At 46.1% G+C, this 21,875-nt stretch overlaps 1 long non-coding RNA gene across 1 annotated transcript; it reads left to right on the top strand.

Annotated features, from left to right (window-relative positions):
* Positions 1–12,943: 12,943 nt before the first annotated feature.
* LOC116276346 lies at positions 12,944–21,429 on the top strand. The gene is made up of 3 exons (XR_004185783.1): positions 12,944–13,747; positions 16,393–16,596; positions 21,126–21,429. It is a non-coding gene; the product is annotated as an uncharacterized LOC116276346 (long non-coding RNA).
* The last annotated feature ends 446 nt before the right edge of the window (positions 21,430–21,875 follow it).

Below are 21,875 nucleotides of genomic sequence, written 5' to 3' on the forward strand. Positions count from 1 at the left end.
TGCCACCACGCCCAGCTAGTTTTTGTATTTTTAGTAGAGACAGGTTTTCACCATGTTGGCCAGGGTGTTCTCAATCTCTTGACCTTGTGATCCACCTGCCTCGAACTCCCAAATTGCTAGGATTACAGGCGTGAGCCACCGTGCCCAGCAATTTTTTTTTAAATAGGGTCTCGCTCTGTCACTCAGGCTAGAGAGCAGTGGTGGTGTCTTGGCTCACTGCAGCTTCGACTCCCCAGGCTCAAGTGATCCTCCTGCTTCAGCCTCCCATGTAGCTGGGACTACAGGAACGTGCCAGGACACCTGGCTAATTTTGTTTATTTTTTATAGAAATTGGATCTTGCAGTGTTGCCCAGGCTGCTCTCAAACTCCTGGGCTTGAGCAATCCTCCCACTTCAGCCTCCCAAAGTGCTGAGATTAAGCAGGAGCCACCGTATCTGGCCGAAAAAGCATTTTTTATGTGAGTGCCTTCTGTTTTCTAATAACTGAGCTACCCTGAAGGAGAAAGGCATACAAGATGAGAATAAGCTACAGCCTCTGCTCTCTAAGGTTTATAGTCTACTGGGGGAGCAGAACCATAAATTAATGATTGTAGTGCAATGTGACAAATGCAATAATTAAAGTAACTGTGACATTCCATAGTGGGGGCAGAAGTCAGAGCTGCTATGATGGCTCATAGAGCAGACTTCACAGAACACTTGATTTGGGTCTTAAAGGATGTGTAGAAGTTTGCCAGTTATAATTAAAAGGCCAAGCATGGTGGCTCACGCCTGTAATCCCAGCACTTTGGGAGGCTGACGCAGGAAGATTGCTTAAGCCCAGGATTTCAAGACCAGCCTGTGCAACATAGTGAACCCCATCTCTATTATTAAAAAGTTTAAATTTAAAAAAAAATTAATTAATTAATTAAAGGGGGGAAAAAAAGTTGTTTAGGCTGGGCATGGTGGCTCACACCTGTAATCCCAGCACTTTGAGAGGCTGAGGCAGGCGGACCACCTGAGGTCAGGAGTTTGAGACCAACCTGGCCAACATGGCAAAACCCCACCTCTACTAAAATACAAAACTTAGCCAGGCGTGGCAGTGCACGCCTCTTATCCCAGCGACTTGGGAGGCTGAGGCAGGAGAATCACTTGAACCTGGGAGGTGGAAATTGCAGTGAGCCGAGAACAAGCCACTGCACTCCAGCCTGGGCAACAGAGAAAGACTCTATCAAAAAAAAAAAAAAAAAAAAAGGTTTGTTTACTCTGGAAGTTATCATCATTTACCCCATCTATGGATGCCAGCCCATCTGCCCAGTCATTTTCATGCTGGACCAAGAGCTGGGAGACACCTTGTGCAAGGCTCCCCTAATTCTAGTAGAATATCCTTGTAGGACCAGTTCCCTGGGATTTGCGCATGACCTACAATCTTAGTTTCAATGTAACATCATCCAAAGTAATTAAAAATACTTTACCCAGAGATTGACATTAAATTCCCTTCTCTGTACCCAATTAAAAAAAAGAAGAGCCTTATTAGATCTAAAATAAGCCCTGATTAGAAACAGCCTGTTTGAAAATCAATAAACTCTTCTTAATCCCTCCAGTGGAAAAAGAGAGAGGCTCCTCTGTGTCTTCCCTAAAAAGTCAGTATTTATACAAAGCCTCAGGTTGCTGGATTTGGAGACACAGAGGTGGCCTGTCCCTCCCTGAAGCCGCCTGCACCCTCTGAGTTCTGCCCGACTTATTTGGCTATAACTAATCTCTGCTCTAGGCTTGCTTACATTTTTGGGTTACCCTTTCGCCTGGAATGCATCTCAATGTTCTCATTAGGGCTGTCTCCCCAGCCCTGGCCCTCGCTCTCCTTTTGTTGCTGTTACTTTCTGTCCTGCCATAAGTAATCTTGACTGCTCCCAGCATGCAGCCAAGTCCTGGTGTGTTCCCCATCACTCTGACACTTTCTGCTCCCACGCAGGCCAGGCTGAGGCCCCGGGATGCTTCCCTCCCTCCCGTCTCCACAGCCAGGCAGCTTGAGTATTTACGGTAGGCTTTTTTAAACTAATTTTTTAAATTATAAAATATATTGTATGCTTTTTATAGAAAACTGTAAAGGAAAATATTTAGAAAATCCTTGTAATCCACCACCCAGAGTCAAACAGTTTTTTGGCATAATCCTATTTAAGAATATGTTTTGCTGGGCACAGTGGCTCGCGCCTGTAATCCCAGCACTTTGGGAGGCTGAGGTGGGAGAATCACTTGAGCCCAGGAGTTCAAGACCAGCCTGAGCAACATAGCGAGACCCTGTCTCTAAAAAAGACAAAACAAAACAAAAAACTAACAAAAAGAAATGATATTTCATTGTACATTTCATTACAAATGTAATATATCCTTTTCATTGTATATTTCATTGTATGTTTCATTATAAAACTTATATATTCAATTGTGAATGCTGGCCTTGTTTAATATTTCATCGTATGTTTCATTACAAAAGTAATGTATCCTTGGATATGATGTAATGTGAATGGCACTTAACTTCTGTGGTCTTTCTCCTCCAAATTCATAACCCAAGTCTAATTATGAGAAAAACAGCAGACAAATCCAAATTGAGGGAAATTCTACAAAATACCTGACCAGTATTCCTCAAAACTGTCAAGGTCATCAAAAACAAGGAAAGTCTGAGAAAATGCCACAGTCACAAGGGGACATGACCACTAAACATAATGTGGTATCCTGGATGGGATTCTGGAACAGAGAAAGGACATTAGAAAAACACTTGAGAAACCCCATTTAAGTATGGACATTAGTTAATAATAATGTATCAATGTTGGTTCATTACTTGTGACAAATATAAAATGTTAACAATTGAGGAAACTGGATTACCATATGGGAACTCTATTATCTTTGTAACTTTTCTGCAAATCTAAAACTATTCTTAAGTACAAAGCTTATTTTTAAAAAGTACTATGGCTAGGTGTGGTGACTCATACCTGTAACCCCAGCACTCTGGGGGGCTGAGGTGGGAGGACTGCTTGAGGACAGGAGTTTGAGATTAGTCTGGGCAACATAGCGAGACCCTGTCTCTACAAAAAACAACAACATTAGCCAGGCGTGGTGGCTGGTGCCTGTATTCCCCACTACTTGCCAGGCTGAGGTGGGAGGATGGCTTAAGCCCAGGAGGTGGAGGTTGCAGCGAACCATGATCACGCCACTGCACTTCAGCCTGGGTGAAAGAACAAGACCCTGTCTCTTAAAAAAAAAAAAAATAAATAAAGCAAAAATCAAAAAGTACTACATTATTATTGGGGGCAAAATTCAAACAATACAAAAGCATATAAAATAAAAGGCAACAGTGCTCTGCTTCTATCTCCTCATGTCTCAGTTGGCACCAGACTTATTTTCTGGGAATGTTTCCCCTTTACGCATAGTTAAGCTCATGTTGCAAAGACAATTTTGAATGCTGGCTTTTTGTTGTTGTTGTTTAATATTACAGCATAAGCATTTTCCCATGTACTTAAGAACTCTTCTTAAAGACAATTTTATAGCTTGCATAATATTCATTGCACTATTTTCTTGTCTAAATTAGCTGTGATCCAGGCCTTATGTTTCCATGAGGTTTGCTTTCATTATCCATGTCTTAAAGGGTTTCCCCCTGCAAGGAACTGCTCCTCTGTTTTCTCCAAGGCAACAGGGAAGTCAGCAAAATCTTCATCCGTGCTCTCCGGGGGCCTCCACAAAATTTTAGTCAAGTGTATTTCAACAGAGTTCAAGTTTAAAGACTTTCTTTTTTTGTTTTACTTCTTCCCTTGTCTTTATTGCTCACAATAAAGGGACTTATCCATTAGGGATACCCAGGTGCTGTCATTGCTGATGGCTAAAAAGTATAATGTTTGAACGTTGATGTACTAGATAGAATAGTGCCCCCAACAACCCCACCTCAAAGCCGTATTCATCCAGAACCTCAGAATGCAACCTTATTTCAAATTAGGGCCTTTGCATATATAACTCAGTAAAATGAAGCCACACTAGATTAGGGTGGGCCCTACATTCAGTGACTGGTGTCCTTATAAGAAGGCCATGTGAAGACAGAGACATACACACAAATGGAGATGGAGACGATGGAGACAGAGATTGGAGTGATGCATTTGTCTACAAGCCAAGGAGAGCCAAGGATGGTGGCCACTGCCAGAAGCCGGAAGACAGGCATGGAACAGATTCTCCCTTAGAGCTCTGATATGATTTGGCTGTATCCCCACCCAAATCTCACCTTGAATTATAATAATCCCCATGTGTCAAGGGCAGGGCCAGGTGGAGATAATTGAATAATGGGGGCAGTTTCCCCCATACTCTTCTCTTGGTAGTAAATAAGTCTCATGAAATTTGATGGTTTTATAAAGGGGGGGGGTTCCCCTGCACACGCTCTCTTGTCTACCACCATGTAAGATGTGACTTTGCTCCTCATTCACCTTCCTCCATGATTGTGAGGTCTCCCCAGCCATGCAGAACTGTGAGTCCATTAAACCTCTTTCCTTTATAGATGATTCAATCTCAGGCATGTCTTTATTAGCAGTGTGAGAACAGAAAAATACAGGCCCCTAAGAAGGAACCAACCCTGCTGACACCTTGACTTTCAACTTCTAGACTCCAGAATTGCAAGAGAATAAATTTCTATTGTTTTAAGCCACTTTCTTTGTGATTTTATTTTTATTTGAAACAGGGTCTCAGCTGGGTGCATTGGCTCACTCCTGTAATCCCAGCACTTTGGGAGGCTGAGGAGGGCGGATCACCTGAGGTTGGGAGTTCGAGACCAGCCTGACCAACAAGGAGAAACCCCCGTCTCTACTAAAAATACAAAATTAGCCGGGCATGGTGGTGCATGCCTGTAATCCCAGCTACTCTGGAGGCTGAGGCGGGAAAATCGCTTGAACCTGGGAGGAGGAGGTTGCGGTGAGCTGAGATTGTGCCATTGCACTCCAGCCTGGACAACAAGAGCGAAACTCTCTCTCAAAAAGAAAAAAAAAAAAAAGAAACAGCGTCTCACTCTGTCACCCAGGCTGGAATGCAATGGTGTAATTATAGCTCACTGCACCCTCCTGGACTCAAGGGATCCTCCCATCTCTCAGCCTTCCAAGTAGCTGGAATTATAGTAGGCGCTACCATGCCCAACTCTTTGTAAAATTTTTTGTAGAGATGGGATCTCGCTATATTGTCCAGGCTGGTCTCAAACTCCTGGCCTCAAGTGATCCTCTCGCCTCTGCCTTCCAAACTACTAGGATTATAGTGGTGAGTCACCACACCCGGCCGCTTTGTGATATTTCATTACGGCAACCCTTGCAAACTAAATACAATGGGCTGTGGCCTCAGAGGGACCTGGGTCTGAGCACAGCTCTGGCACTTGTGTGGAATAGAAGGGCCGTGGATCTGGCTGCCAGGGTCAGCAGACATCTGAGGGGATTCACAGAGACCACGTGCGAAGCCGTGAGCAAAGGGCCAAGCGGTGTGCAGGTGTAGGGGGTCACGTCCTTCTTGATCTCCCCACCTGCTGGCCATTCCTTTCTGGTCAGACAGAGAAAGGACCACAAAGATCCACTTCCCCCCACTTTTAACTGTATCCATATTCTTTCTAAGAGATTTAAGTCGTTTGCCAGAATATACCTTTAATACAAAAAGCCTCCAGGTTGAAAATATGTTGGCTTTAAAGCTTTGGCTGTGACAAAGCAAATTACTTCAGAGCTTCATTTAGTCCTAAATTATTTATAGTGGATTTGCTTTGGGAATACACGTGTGCGCACACACACGCACACAGCCTTAACAGTGATCGCTATATTTTGCAATTAATGGAAATGCTAAAATGAGCATGTATTACCTTCATAATAAAAATATGTTTAGGCTGGGTGCAGTCGTTCATGCCTGTAATGCCAACATTTTGGGAGGCTAAGACAGGAGAATCGCTTGAGGCCAGGGGTTCGAGAGCAACCTGGGTGAGACCCTGTCTCTACAAAAAAAAATTAAAAAGTAGCTGGGTGTGGTGGCAGGGACCTGTAGTCCTTGCTACTCAGGAGGCTGAGGCAGGAGAATTGCTTCAGCCCAGGAGTTCAAGTCCACAGTGAGCTGTGGTTGTGCCACTGCACTCTAGCCTGGGTGACAGAGTGAAACCCTGTTTCTTAAAAAAAAAAAAAAAATTGTACTTTATTTTATAGGAAGATGCTGTCTGCCACAAAAACTGATTGTGGATGGAGAGATTCCCTGTAGATGAGAGGCTCCAGGTGGGGAGGAAAATGTAAGTGGGATGTTGGCAATAACTTTTAATGTATGACACCTGGGAACTTCTCAGGTCCAAGAAGTAATTGTCTTTAAGGTGCTGTGGGGTACCATGAGGTCCTGAGGCAAATGTGTAGAGAGGGTTGAATTCCCCTCGTGAGGGTGGGATGGGGGTGGTGTGAGACAGCAGAGTCTTGAAAGAGGTTGGTGACTCAGTATGACAATGGGCCAAAATGGCAAAGGAAAATACTTCTCAGTCTTTTCTTGGGCTGCTGTGAATGAGAACCAGGAGGGAAGGGGAGGTCTGTGGGCAGAGGAGAAAGCCTCTGGGGTTCACCACAAGAAGGCGGACCACACCTGCCCATAGCCTCCTTCGGCGTCCTCTGGAGGTCCCAATGTCCCTTTCTGTAATAGTTATCTCTGGTGGCTTAACCTCAAAACTTACTGGCTTAACACAGAAAGACACATTTATTATCTCAGGGTTTCTGCAGGTACGGAATTCGGGATTGAATTAGCAGGATAATTCCAACTTGAGGTCTCTCAGGAGGTTTTGGTCAAGATGTCAGCGAGGATTGCAATCATGTGAAAAATTGACTGGGACTGGAGGAGCCGTTTCCAAGGTGGATTGCTCACACAGCTGGCAGATGTGCTGGCTGTTGGCAGGAGGCCTCAGTTCCTTGCTAGGTGGATGCCTCCATAGCGTTGGCTTTTCCCAGAGCAAGTATCCCAGACGGAGCAAGGCGGACACTGCAATGTCTTTTATGACCTAGTTTCAGAGTCACACACACACACAGAGTATCACTTACACAGTATCTTATTGGTTACGCAGGTTGACTCTATTCAGTGGGAGAGGGGGCGACACACACACACACACAACACAGACAAAACCAAAAGGTGAGAGGGTCTCCTTGGAGGGTGCCATCTTGGAGGCCGGCTGCCACTCTCCGCAGGGCACCATCTTGGAGGCCGGCTGCCGCATTCTCCATAGAACTAAGCCATGGGTGTACCTTCATCATTGGATCCATGGCTGGGACTGAATGCAGGGAAACCACCTCTGGGGCTGGGAACTTCCAAAACCTGAGCAACAATGTATTCTTTCTGAATCCTCAAAGTGAAGCATTCAAAATATGCCCAGACAAATGTTGAATTAGGGGGAATTCAACATTTCCCCCTAATTCTTTTGTTTGTTTGTTAGAGTCCTGCTGTCACCCAGTCTGGAGTGCAGTGGCGCAATCTTGGCTCACTGCAACCTCCACCTCTCGGGTTCAAGCGATTCTTCTGCCTCAGCCTCCTGAGTAGCTGGGACTAGATGCACCTGCCACCACGCCTGGCTAAAGTTTTTTTTTGTTTTTTTTTTTTTTTGAGATGGAGTTTCGCTCTTGTTGCCCAGGCTGGAGTACAATGGTGCAATCTCAGCTCACTGCAACCTCCGCCTCCTGGGTTCAAGTGATTCTCCTGCCTCAGCCTCCCGTTTTCACTATGTTGGCCAGGCTGGTCTGGAACTCCTGACCTCAGGTGATCTGCCCGCCTTGGTCTCCCAAAGTGATGGGATTACAGGCATGAGCCACTGCGCCCGGATGCCCCCAACTCTTTTTAAATCATTTTTCCCTTTTGATATAAATTTTACATACCATGAAATGCTCATATCTTAGGTATACATCTGCCCAGTTTTGAATAATGCTTTACACACCAGGACTTAAATCCCTTTAGAAATATGGAAAGTGTCCTCATACTCCTTCCCAGTCAACTCCCCAGCCCTCGCCACACACACTCACACACTGAGGCAACAACTGTTCTAGTATCTTTCACTGTAGAGTTTTACATGCTCTAGAATTTCAAATTAATTGATCTTCTGTCTGATTTCTTTTCTCTTTTTTTTTGAGATGGAATCTCACTCTGTCGCCCAGGCTAGAGTGCAGTGGCATGATCTCGGCTCACTGCAACCTCCACCTCTCGGGTTCAAGCCATTCTACTGCCTCAGCCTCCCAAATAGCTGGGATTATAGGCACCTGCCACCATGCCCGGCTAATTTTTATATGTTTAGTAGAGACAGGGTTTCACCATGTTGGCCAGGCTGGTCTCAAACTCCTGACCTCGTGATCCACCCACCTCAGCCTCCCAAAGTGCTGGGATTACAGGCATTACAGGCATGAGCCACTGCGCCTGGCTGTCTGATTTCTTTTTTAATTAGCATGTTGATTAATCCATGTTGTCATGCACCAGTAATTTGTTTCCCCTAACTTTTTTTTTTTTTGAAATTTTGAGCCTAGAGAAGAACTTAAATATAGTACCATGAAGCCCCCTGGACCCTTGACCTAGACCTCTACATCGTTAACATTCTGCCATACTGGCTTTCATTCTTTTTGTCTCTCTTCTTTTCTTTTTACTGACCTACTTGAAAGTTGCACATACCAAGACACTTCATCCCTAAACATTTCAGTCCGTGCTCCAAATAACAAAGACATTCTCCCACACAACCACAATACCAGTATTATGCCTAAGATGTTTGATATTGGTACAACATTATTGTCCAACATAGAATCTGTGTTCAATTTCTCTCCTAATGTCTTGTGTTTTCTTTTGAGATGGAGTCTCGCTTCATCGCCCAGGCTGGAGTGCAGTGGTGCGACTGGCTCACTGCAGCCTCTGTCTCCTGGGTTTAAGCAATTCACATACCTCAGCCTCTCGAGTAGCTGGGATTACAGGCACCCACCACTATGCCTGGCTAACTTTTGTATTTTTAGTAGAGATGGGGTTTCAGCATGTTGGCCAGGCTGGTCTTGAACTCCTGACCTCAAGTGATCTGCCTGCCTCGGCCTCCCAAAGTGCTGGGATTACTCTCCTGATGTTCTTTAGAGAAGGGCAGGCACCCGTGGTAGGTAGTGTCGTGGAGTCTGGGAATACAGGGTCTGCTGCTCTGACCTTGACCTTCCTCTTTTGTCTTTCCCTTATTCCCCCGCTGCTCCCCACCTCCTTCCTCTCCCTGGGCATCCAGTGTGCACAGTGCTCTAGCTTGGGTAGCCACCCAGCTCTCCTGAACCTGCTCACGCCTCCTGAGCAGTTGATTTCAGCTCTATTTCTAGGAACTTTCCTTCCTTTTTTATCAGTGCCTGACCCCTCTGTGGTGCGCCCTGTGCCCTCTCATGCACCGGCCCCTGGGATCATTTGAATGAACTTTGGTAATGAACAGGAAAGATCTTGTCCAGTCCTGGGGTACCACAGACACTGGAAAATAGTCCTCCCGCCTCATTTTGTGTGTGTGTGTGTGGGGCTAGGTCTAACTGCTTAAATAAACCTCTCTCAGTCTTCTCCCTCAACAATAAAGTACTGGGAAGTTTTTCTGGGCTTAAACACCACCTTCTGCCACACAGACACAGATACACGCACACACCCACACATGCACTCACATACACACACACACTCACGCACTACACCAGCAGCCTCACACTCAGATCAATTCTCTCCCATCATCAGCCCAAGCCTCTGAGTCTCCATTAGGGTGAAACAGGAGCTACTGAAACCCAACCAGGTAAATACTATGTTCAGAGGCAGAGCCGCAGCCCTCTGAGCTCTGTAGTCTCACTGCACCTTGCCCTTGGTAGACCTCCTGGCTAGCCCCAAGCTCCTACTGTCCCATCCAACCTCCCTGATCACTTGGTGGTAGGACAGAAGAAACACACGCTTGGCTCCAGAGAGCAAGGACTTCCTATTTGCCACTCTAAATATTTATACTCGGTTCTGCCACACTTCCCTGCATTGGGGTGTTGAGGACATGCAGTAATGACCTTCTCGCTGCGGTTGGGAGGGAGAGGAAGGACGGGTTCAGGTTTGGAGTTAACAGAGCCAGTGGTGGACTGAAGGCCTGGCCCATCTTAGGGTTCTAGAGCCCAGGGAGCAGCATCGGACCCCAGCAACCGTAGACTACCTGCCTGCCTAGAAAACAGACAGGGACTGTGCAAAGGAGCTGGACCTGGCGTGCCTGGCCTTTTTTTTTTTTTTTTAAGGAAATCTTGCTCTGTCGCCCAGGCTGGAGTGCAGTGGCACGATCTCAGCTCACTGCAACCTCCGCCTCCCAGGTGCAAGCGATTCTCCTGCCTCAGCCTCCCGAGTATCTGGGATTACTAAATCAGCTACTGCGCCTGGCTAATTTTTGCATTTTTTTTTTTTTTAGTAGAGACAGGGTCTCACCATGTTGGCCAGGCTGGCCTCGAACTCCTGGCCTCAGGTGATCTACCTGCCTTGGCCTCCCAAAGTGCTGGGATTACAGGTGTGAGCCACTGCGCCCAGCCAGGAGCTGGACATTGAGTCTGAAGACTTTATTCCAGCCTCTGTTGCTGCCTGAGTCTGAAAGCCTGGCCTTGTCCAGCAGCTGGAACCAAGGACCCAGAAAGCTCCAGGTCCCTCTTCAATGCACAGACATGCGTGGTTATGAAAACATCTCAACATGTGGGCAGAAGCCTTTGGCCCCTTCTAGCGGCAGCTGCCTGCTCTTTGTAACTTCATTCACTGTAGGAATCGTGTGCCCCAAAAAATCTCTGTACAAACCACGACCGAAGGGTACCCCTCTTACTTTCAGCAGGGCTGAGTGTATTTATTTTAGACATTGGTTCAACTGGGCTTCTGGATGACATGACAGCCACAGTGGAAATGCTGGTGTCCTGTTTCATCAACTCAGAGGTGGAGAGGTGGCTAGTTACCAGGGAAGTTACACAGGTTGGCCCTTCTCAGTGAGGGAGGGAGCTACACACAAACAGACAAAACCAGGAGGTGAGAGTGTCTCCTTGGAGGGTGCCAACCCAGAGGCAGGCTACCACTCTCCACAGGGTGCCATCTTAGAGGTTGGCTGCCACATTCCCCATAGGACTAAGCCATGGATCTATAGCTGGGAGATTTTGTTTTTGAGACAGGGTCTTGCTTTGTCCACCAAGCTGGACTGCAGTGGTGCAATCATAGCTCACTCCAGCCTCAAACTCCTAGGCTCAGGTGATCCTCTCACCTCAGCCTCCAGAGTAGCTGGGATTACAGGTGTGAGCCACCATGCCTGGCTAATTTCTTCATTTTTTGTAGAGACAGGGTCTCGCTATGTTGCCCAGGCTATCACCAGGTATTTAAAAAATGAACTCAAGGGACAGGCCTTTGTCATTTAAAGAAGCCAGGAGAAGTGTTATCAGAAAAGGGTGCCAGGGTTGATGGGAGTGAGCCCACCTTGCATTGTTTGCCATCAGTGTCACCCTTCAATGCTTAATCAAGCCCCGCTTCCCCAGGTATGGGGCCTTTCCTAACCTCCGTCCCTCATTCAGATCTGTCTTCCCCTCACTTCTTTCTTTCTTTCTTCTTTTTTTTTTGAGCTGGAGTTTCACTCTTGTTGCCCAGGCTGGAGTGCATGGCACAATCTTGGCTCACTGCACCCTCCGCCTCCTGGTGTTACGCTCCCAGAGCTCCCAAGATGGTGGCGGACACTTCCAAAATGGCGGCAGCCCACTTCCAAGATGGTGGCAAGCCTCACGTTCTCTGACTTGGGGTTCTTGGCCTCATGGATTCCAAGGAATGGAATCTTGAGCCATGCGGTAAGTGTTACAGCTCTATTAGAAGCCGTGGGGTCACAGAAGAGAACCGTGGAACCCAGTGACTAGTGTTCAGCTTGATTAGGACGAACCCAGGCACTTAGCCGTGCAGGAACAATGGCAAGCCTTTAGCCCGATAGGGAGCGGCAATGGGCGCCTCGCTGGATCAGGAGCACGGTGGACGTCCTGCCGGATCCGGAGGGATGGAAGTCAGCGGGGGGTCTGTGATGGTGGCAAACAGCAGTGGTGGACGGAGAGCAAAAGCTCAGCTTGAGGTAACAAACACGGACCAGAAGAGAGTGCAGTTGCAAGATGTAATAGAGTGAAAACAGAGCTCCCATACAAAGGGAGGGGACCCAAAGAGGGTAGCCCTTGCTGGTTCCAATGCCTGGGTTTATACCCCGATCATTGTCCCTCCCACTGTGCTCTCAGGTAGTAGATGATTGGCTATTTCTTTACCTCCTGTTTTTACTAATTAGCATTTTAGTGAGCTCTCTTTACTACCTGATTGGTTGGGTGTGAGCTAAGTTGCAAGCCCAGTGTTTAAAGGTGGATGCAGTGACCTTCCCAGCTAGGCTTAGGGATTCTTAGTCAGCCTAGGAAATCCAGCTAGTCCTGTCTCTCACTGGGTTCAAGGGATTCTCCTGCCTTAGCCTCCCGAGTATCTGGGATTACAGGCACCCACCATCACACACGGCTAATTTTTGTATTTTTAGTAGAGACGAAGTTTTACCATGTTGGTCGGGCTGGTCTTGAACTCTGGATCTCAGGTGATCCACCTGCCTGGGCCTCCCAAAGTGCTAGGAATACAGGCGTGAGCCACCGCGCCTGGCTTCTTCCCCTCACTTCTACGACTCCCCAGCCCCACCACCAAGGCACTACTTGGGCCGCTTGTTCTAGTGTTTGGTCCTAATGTATTCGGGATTTCAGATGGCTTACAAAAATACCAAATGGATTGGGCAAAATGAGAGAAGAAAAAAATTTAAAGCCAGGTTATGTCTTTAGCACTGAGCAAAGCACAGTCTTTTTTTTTTTTTTTTTTTTTTTTTTTGAGGCAGAGTCTCGCTCTGTCTCCAGGCTGGAGTGCAGTGGCATGATCTTGGCTCACTGCAACCTCTGTTTCCCGGGTTCAAGCGATTCTCCTGCCTCAGCATCTGGAGTAGCTGGGATTACAGACACGCACCACCACACCCTGCTAATTTTTTGTCTTTTAGTAGAGACGGGGTTTTGCCATGTTGCCCAGGCTGGGAAAAGCACAGTCTTCTACAGTTGCTGGAAGAGGACTGGGATTCTCTCCAAGTTTTCGGGAGGCCAAAGCAAAAGGGCAAATGATCATTGCAGCAGCTGCACAGGCCTTAGGGGTGATCACACTGGTGTTTAGGAATAGCACATCTTGTTGTCTCTCAAAAATGAGAAGAGAGAAAAATCTCCCCCAGTGGGCCCAGCCAAGGAGCACTGATGCACTGTCTCACCTGGGAAGACTGCTCAGCTTTCTTTTTCTTTCTTTCTTTTCTTTTTAAAATAGAGATGGGGTCTCATTATGTTGCCCAGGCTGCTCTCAAACTCCTGGGCTCAAGTGATCCTCTCGCCTCAGCCTCCCAAAGTGCTGGGATTACAGGCATAAGCCACTGCGCCCAGCCCAACTGCTCTGTTTTCATAAGTGTTGCGGGGGCGGAGGAGGGCGTTGTTGGTTGGTTTTGGGGTGGTAGTTCCTTTTTTTGCGTTGTTTTTAATCAAATTCACAAGTTGACTCAAATAACATTGTCATGGTTATTAACCCCTTTGGCAGAAATGAGAAAAATCAAAAGCTATGCAAATAGATCACGAAGAATCAATTCCAGGAAGAGGAAAAGGTGGGAGAGGCATTTTACAGCTTATCAAGATCAAAGGACAGAGACCATCTCTAAACAAAACCAAACCCTGAAACTCACCATCACAGAACTACGTCAAAAGGTTTCTGCATCCCCACTATGGCACCCATTACCATGACTAGCCCAGAGTATTTCCAAACTATTGCTATTCACCATATTTTCCTCAGCACCTCCTATGTGTAACTTAACAATATTTAACAACGGCTTCCTCCATCTCTGGCGGAGATGGATTGAGGCTGCAGTATTTCAATTTGCCAGCAGGTGTCACCCCAGCCAACACGATTCAGAGAAGCCTAAAAAGGTGACGTTCTTTTTCCCTACACCTTTGATGGCACCAAAATGTGTGTGGGCAAGAGCAAAGTCCAAATTCCTAACTGGTACATCCCAGGCCCTTCATATTTGGCCCAACTCATGTTTTACTGCCTTAGTTCTTGCCAGTTCAGGCACACATTCAATCAGCAGAGGTTTATTGAACATTCGTTATTTGTAAGGGGCTATCCGGGGGCTGGAAATGAAAAGATGACAGAGATTTCACCTCTGTTCCAGAGAATTGCATGGCTTGCTCTGCCTAGGAAAGGGCTAAGCTGCTATGTTAAAACGTTAGAGGCCGGGCACGGTGGTTCCCGCCTGTAATCCCAGCACTTTGGGAGGCTGAGGCAGGCAGATCATGAGGTCAGGAGTTCGAGACCAGCCTGGCCAAGAGACCAGACTGGCCAATATGGTGAAACCCCATCCATACTAAAAATACAAAAATTAGCTGGGTGTGGTGGTGGACACCTGTAAAACCAGCTACTTGGGAGGCTGAGGCAGGATAATTGCTTGAACCCAGGAGGCAAAGGTTGCAGTGAGCTGAAGATCATGCCATTGCACTCCAGCCTGGGCAATAGAGCGAGAGTCCGACTCAAAAAAAAAAAAAATTGACTAAGCTGCTACAACAAATATGTGGGCATACATATACACATATATGCTATTAGATATTATGTAGTATATATGTATAGATATACACATTATACATGTGTATATATGTATGTATATATAGCAGCTTAGCCAATGCTATGGGTATGGATAATTATATACTTATATTTCATATATAATTATATATGATATTTTTATATTAATTGCATATAATTATATATACATTATATATATAATTATTCATATTTATAGCATTTCAGCTAAGCTGCTGGGCGGCTAAGCTGCCAATTTTTTTTCCTGGAGATTGAGTCTCACTCTGTCACCACACTGAGCGTGCAGTGGTGCCATCACAGCTCACTGAAGCCCCTCCTCGACTCCGGCCTCAAATGATCCTTCCACCTCGCTCCTGAGAGTAGCTGAACGGCACGGCCAACCTTCGCCAATTTGCATATTTTTCCTCATAGAGATGGCTGCCTCACCATGTTGTCCAGGCTGGTCTTGAACTCCTGAGCTCAAGCCATCCACCCTCCTCAACCTCCCAAAGGACTGCACAGCAGCCTCAATGGAGCCCAGGACCACACCTTATCAGCTATATATGAAATATATATGAAACACATATATTTATAGCCAATGCTATGGATATGGATAATTTTATATATGTATATGTTTATATTATATATAATTATATAGGAGATATAATTTTATATCTATATTATGTGTAAATAAATGTATACATAATATAGATATAAAATATGTTTATATTATGTATAAATTTATGTATAAATAATTTATAAATTTATACATAATATAGATATAAATTTATTTATACATATATAGATATAAAATTATTTAACATTTATATATATAAAATTATCCATATCCATAGCATTGGCTAAGCTGCTAAGCTGCTAATCTTAATTATAAGATATAATTATACATATGAGAGGTACATAAGATACTGGATAAGCTACTCAGAGGTTTAAAGAAGATACAATTAATTTATTTTTCCAGCAAAAGACCAGGGGTGGGTGGTCCAGACTGGTTGGGATACTCAGCTCCATCGGGTCAGTCAGGGCCATGGCTTCCTCCCATCCCCTTGCCTCACAGTTCCTAGGATGTTGTCTTTGGCCGCATGGTCAAAGCTGAGTCATAACCTCATCCATGCTTCACCCTGGAGAAGTGGAAGAGAAAAAGTGGAGGGCGTGCAATTTTGCTTTTAAGCAAGAAACACAGAAGTCACACCTAGCACTTCTATTCACATTCTAGGGCATGGACCTACTCCTATGGCCACAAATAGCTGCAAGGAAGGCTGGGAAATGTAGCCTTTTGCTAGGCAGTGATGAGTCTAGTTAGAAATGTCAGGCAGCCTGGGCGACATCGCAAGACTCCGTCTCTACAAAAATAAAGAAATAGACAAATTAGCTGGACATGTGGTATACGCCTGTAGTCCCAGCTACTCAGGAGGCTGAGGCAAGAGGATTGTTTGAGCCCAAGAGTTTAAAGCTGCAGTGAGCTATGATGGCGCTACTACACCCAAGCCTGGGTGACAGAGCAAGACCCTCTCAAATAAAACATAAAATAAAATAAAAACGGGGCAACTAGCAGTCTGGTCAGAAAGCATCTCTCACTTTCACACCTCACTTTATTTTTAATTGATTTGTGAAACAACTTTGTATCTTCTAGTGTTGCCATCAATTGCAATTGCATGGTTTAGAAATGCCAGTTCATAGAAATTTCTGGTAAGTAGAACGTCCTGTAGCAGTTTACTGTGCACATTTCATGTTAATGAGACATCTATTACTTCCTCCTCAGGGATGACAAGTGTTATCACAATGGCAATTGAGCTGATAAAATTCCAGTAAAATGAAACTTAGAATCAAGTTGTCTACTCAAGAGAATGCAACATTTGAGTAGGCTCTTGAAGCATGCATAGAAGCTAACCAAGCGGAAAAGAAGGAGGAAAATTCCAGAGTGTGAACAGCATGTGCAGAGACCTGTAGTCTTGTGGGAGACAAGGTATGTTCATTGTGGGGAGTGGATAAGTGTGTAGGGAAGGCAGGTGAGAGAGAAAATGGGGTGGAATCAGGTTGCACCAGGCCTTACACATCAAACTAAGGAAGTTGGATTTTACCCTGCAGAGTAGATGCTTTGGGTGTTGCATTAGTCTGTTCTCACACTGCTATAAACATACCACCTGAGACTTGGTAATTTATAAGCAAAAGAGCTTTAATTGACTCACAGTTCCACCTGGCTGGGAAAGCCTCAGGAAACTTAGAGTCCAGGTGGAAGGAGAAGGAGAAGCAAGTCCCTTCTTCACAAGGCAGCAGGAGAGACAGCACAGGGGAAACTACCACTTATAAACCATCAAATATTTTGAGGACTCACTATCGTGAGAATAGCACAGGAGAAACTGCCCCCATGATCCAGTCACCTACCACGAGGTCCCTCCATCGATACATGGGGATTATAAGTCGAGACAAGATTTAGGTGGGGACACAGAGCCAAACCATATCAGGAGGTCCTTCCCAGTCCAAGAGCCATGACCATGTCCAAAAATTCTGTCACTCCATGGGTTGGGGTCCAGGTAGCCAGCTGATAGGTGTTTTTGTTGTTTTTGTTGTTTGAGATGGAGTCTCACTCTGTTGCCCAGGCTAGAGTCCAGTGACACCATCTCGGCTCACTGCAACCTCCGTCTTCTGGGTTCAAGCGATTATCCTACCTCAGCCTCTTGGGTAGCTGGGATTACAGCTGCCCACCACCACGCCTGGCTAATGTTTGTATTTTTAGTAGAGATGGGGGTTTCACCATGTTGGCCAGGCTGGCCTCGAATTCCTGACCTCAGGTGATCCGCCCACCTTAGCCTCCCAAAGTTCTGGGATTACAGGCATGAGCCACCACGCCCAGCCCCCAGTTGATAGTATTTGACCCTCACTGTCTTGCTCATAGTTAGCTGACAGCTCCACGGATGAACACCTGACCCGGGACAGGCAAATCTGATCCTTCCTCTCAGGAATCTGAAAGTGGGATTGAAACCACTGCTTATTGCTGACCTGTGTCTAGAACAATAACAAATACACTGGAAACGGTGGGGCAGCCCTAAGAGCTGTGTAAGTGCAGAATCAGACAAAGCTGTTCTGCAGGGGACAGACAACCGAAGCAGGTGTGCAGAGCAAAGCAGGGATGAGAGTCAGAAAAGGTGTATGTGGGTTTTCACCCAGACTCCAATTCCTAGTTCCTTTTCCTCCCTAAGGCTGGGCAGAATTTTCCACTGCTTGGGTTGCGTAGTACCCCTTTATTGTCCTCTTTTCTTTTTTCCTTCAAATAGCTTGAGTAATAAATTATTTACAGCATAGGCTAAACGGCTGCTGCTGCCCAAAAGACTCCCAAATATAGCTCCAACAGGATAGTTTACCTATTATATCTGTAGGCAGGCAGTCCAGGGAGGCTGGGGGCTCCGAGGCACTAGGACATCCAGGGAACCAGGCTTTTTCTCTCTGTTTCCCAGCAGTCCATGTCTTAAAGTATTGCTTTTCTCTGCAAGATCAAAGCTAGCTCCCAGCACCACACCTACATACCAGGGAGGAATATGCTTGGGATTTAGAAGGGCAAGACTCAGAAATGGTATACACCACTTCTGCTCACAACTCATTGGCCAAAACTTAATAATAACCCCACCTAGCTGCAAGACGGTCTGGGAATATAGGTCTTAGTTGGACAGCTGAAATCCTATTCTATGGAAGAAAGAGAGAATAGATAATGAAGGAACAATTCACTGTCTGCCTGATGGTTTCTGTAAATGGCACCCAAAGAACCCCCATTTGAGCTCCATGTAGCTTTTCTTGACCGCTTCAAGCTGAGCTGATGACTCCCTTTTCTGTACGTGGTTCTCAGCCTGTATCACTGCTCTGTGCTCATCTGTTTGTTGGTTAGTTGGTTGGGTTTCGTTGTTGTTGTTGTTGTTGTTGTTGTTGTTGAGATGGGGTCTTGCTCTGTCATCCAGGCTAGAATGCAGTGGCACAATCACAACTGACTGCAGTCTCAACCTCTGAGGTTCAAACAATCCTCCCACCTCAGCCTCCCAAGTAGCTGGGACTATAGGTATGTGCCACCATGCCCAGCTAATTAAAAAAATTGTTTTTAGTAGAGATGAGGCCTCCCTATGTTGTCCAGCGTGGTCTCTAATTCCTGGGCTCAAGCGATCCTCCTGCCTAGGCCTCCCAAAGTGTTGGCATTACAGGCATGAGCCACCGTGCCTCGCCTCATTCATCTGTTAATTTATCTATATGGAAGAGACAGTTAGTGATCTCTAATTTCTGCTCCTTCCCACTTCCTTGGTAGTTAAGTCCCCCTCCCGCAAGTGTTATGTTTGGCACATTGCTAAATGGAATAAAGCTGACATTTGCCAGGCTCCCTTACTACGAGGTATGGTAATATGATTCGGTTCTGGGCTGGACGCAGTGGCTCACACCTGTAATCCCAGCACTTTGGGAGGCCAAGGCTGGAGGATCACTTGAGCCCAGGAGTCTGAGATCAGCCAGGGCAACAGAGCAAAACCTTGCCTCTGCAAAAATTACGAAATAGCTGGGTGTGGTGGCACAGCCTGTAGTCCCAGCTGCTCAGGAGGCTGGAGTGGGAGGATCCTTGAGCCTGGGAAGTCGAGGCTTTAGTCAGCCATGATTGTGCCACTGCACTCCAGCCTGGGTGACACAATGAGACTCCATTTCAGAAAAAAATAATAAAGTTCTGGCCAGTGAGATGACAGCTTCCAGGAAACCCTATAAAAGATAGCTGGCATGCACCCATTGCCAATTCTTTCTCTCTTCCACATTTCTCTTGGTTGGAATAGCAGTGTAATGGCTGGAGCTATGGCAGCTGCCTAGGACCATGAGATATCCTGGGAGTGGAAGCCATACATGTTAGAGCAACAAGACAGAAGTCTTGGTTCACAACACTGTGGTGTGCCATACTAGCTCTGGGATACTACATACATTATTTCTGAGAGAGAAATAAACTGTTTTATTTTGGAGGGATCTCCTTTACTCCCAGCCAAACCTAATCCTTATCCTACAACCTGTGTCCTTGAAATTTTCCAATGGACTACCAGCCCTGAAGAGCAAGGACTGATTCTTGTTCATCTGTGCATGTCTAGTGCGCTTTCTTCAGATTATATCCATGGATACGAGGCAAATTTCACTTTGACCCTAGTCAGGTTGGTTCCTTTCCACAAATAGTCCACTAGACCTTCAGGGTAACACTATTAGGCTTTGCCAGTCCACTCACTTTCTTTCTTTTCTTTCTTTTTTTTTTTTTTTTTGAGACGGAGTTTCGCTCTTGTTGCCTAGGCTGGAGTGCAATGGCGCAGTCTTGGCTCACCACAACCCTCCTGGGTTCAAACGATTCTCCTGCCTCAGCCTCCCGAGTAGCTGGGATTACAAGCATGTGCCACCACACCCAGCTAATTTTGTATTTTTAGTACATACGAGGTTTCTCCATGTTGGTCAGGCTGGTCTCAAACTCCCAAACTCAGGTGATCCTCCTGCCTCGGCCTCCCAAAGTGCTGGGATTACATGTATGAGCCACCGTGCCCAGCCTGACTCACTTTCTTACTCATGCAAGCATGGTTTCCAGCCCACTCTATTCTGCTCAGATCCTCTCACTCTCAGGCTGACCTAGCTGCTAAGATTCAGAAAAATTGAAGTGTTTAAGCCAATAGTTGCCTGTTCTTCCCAACACCAACTGAAAGGCTCACTTTTTTCTCTCCTTGCCTCTTGTTATAGCAGGGGTTGCTGTTTCTCCCATCAAAGGTGAGGCTCTCATTCTTGCCTTGCATCTTGGCCAAGAGTCCTTGGTAGGAACATAGAACTGTCTATCATCCCTTCATTCTCCTGTCTCAATCTCCAGCTCTTTCAGATCTTTTCTACTGATTCCATAATATGCACAAGTCATGTCCAGTAAGAACAAAACAAGACACATACACAGCCTTAACACATCATCTCCACTCGTATCGCCTTTGCAAGTAAACTTCTCCAAAGAATGGTCCATACCCACTGTCCCATGGCCTCATTTCCTGTTCATTCTTCACCCCAATCAGCGTCATCACCCAAGACGCTCCTGTTGCTAATGTCAGCAGACGTGTTTCCGTCCTCTTCTTTCCCTCTCAGCAGTGGTGAATCATGTTAGCTGCCATGCCTTGGCTTCCGGTGGACATGGCCTCTTCCTTATACCTCTGCAGAGCCTTCCTCTACTGCTCAGTTATTCAAATAATGGTTGGCCGGAAGGTACTAGATGCACTCTTTTTTCTCACTCTGTCCTCTTCACTACCTGACCGCCTCCTGTGGCTAATTTTTGTATTTTTAGTAGAGACAGGGTATCTTTTTTCCCCCCCTTTTTAATCTAGAGAAAGGGAATTGTAACACCTGTTTCACGGGGTTGTTGTGAAGATTAAATGATATCTACACAATGTGCCCAACAGAGTTCCCTGTGCATAAAATTGCATATCATATACTCAGATACTCTTAGTCCCTTCTTCTTCCTCTAACCAACAGGAACCAACCACTGGTGAACCACAAGACAGAGAATTCCTGACCCAGTCCTCAGCCACAGTCTGCCTGTGCTTCCTGCTCTCTGGGTTCTCGTGGTGTCTACCTGTTGCATGGTGGTCAAGGATGACGTCCTCTTGGTAATCCATGCTCATTGTCTTACTCCTTTCCCAGTAAAAACAGAAAAGGTGACATAAATAAGAAATAGGACATCGAGGCCAGGCGCAGTGGTTCACTCTTGTAATCCCAGCACGTTGGGAGGCCAAGGAGAGTGGATCATTTGAGGTCAGGGGTTCAAGACCAGCATGGCAAACATGGTAAAACCCTATCTCTACTAAAAATACAAAAAGTAGCCGGGCGTGGTGGCAGGTGCCTGTCATCCCAGCAACTTGGGAGTTTGAGGCAGGAGGATCGCTTGAGCCTTGGAGGCGGAGGTTACAGTGAGCTGAGGTCATGCCACTGCCCTCTCCAATCTGGACAACACAGTGAGTCCCTGTTTCCAAAAAAAAAAAAACAAGCACATCGAGGGGTGGGGCTGGGCGAATTCTAAGACTATCATCAATTACTTTCAAGCAAGGCAATTTGGCTGGGCGCAGTGGCTCACGCCTGTAATCCCAGCACTTTGGGAAGCCGAGGCAGGCGGATCACTTAAGGTCAGGAGTTCGACACCAGCCTGGACAACATGGTAAAACCCTGTCTTTACTAAAAATACAAAAATTAGCTGGGCACGATGGTACATGCCTGTAATCCTAGCTA

This window comes from Papio anubis, chromosome 8 (genome assembly GCF_008728515.1).
Source record: "Papio anubis isolate 15944 chromosome 8, Panubis1.0, whole genome shotgun sequence".
NCBI lineage: Eukaryota > Metazoa > Chordata > Mammalia > Primates > Cercopithecidae > Papio > Papio anubis.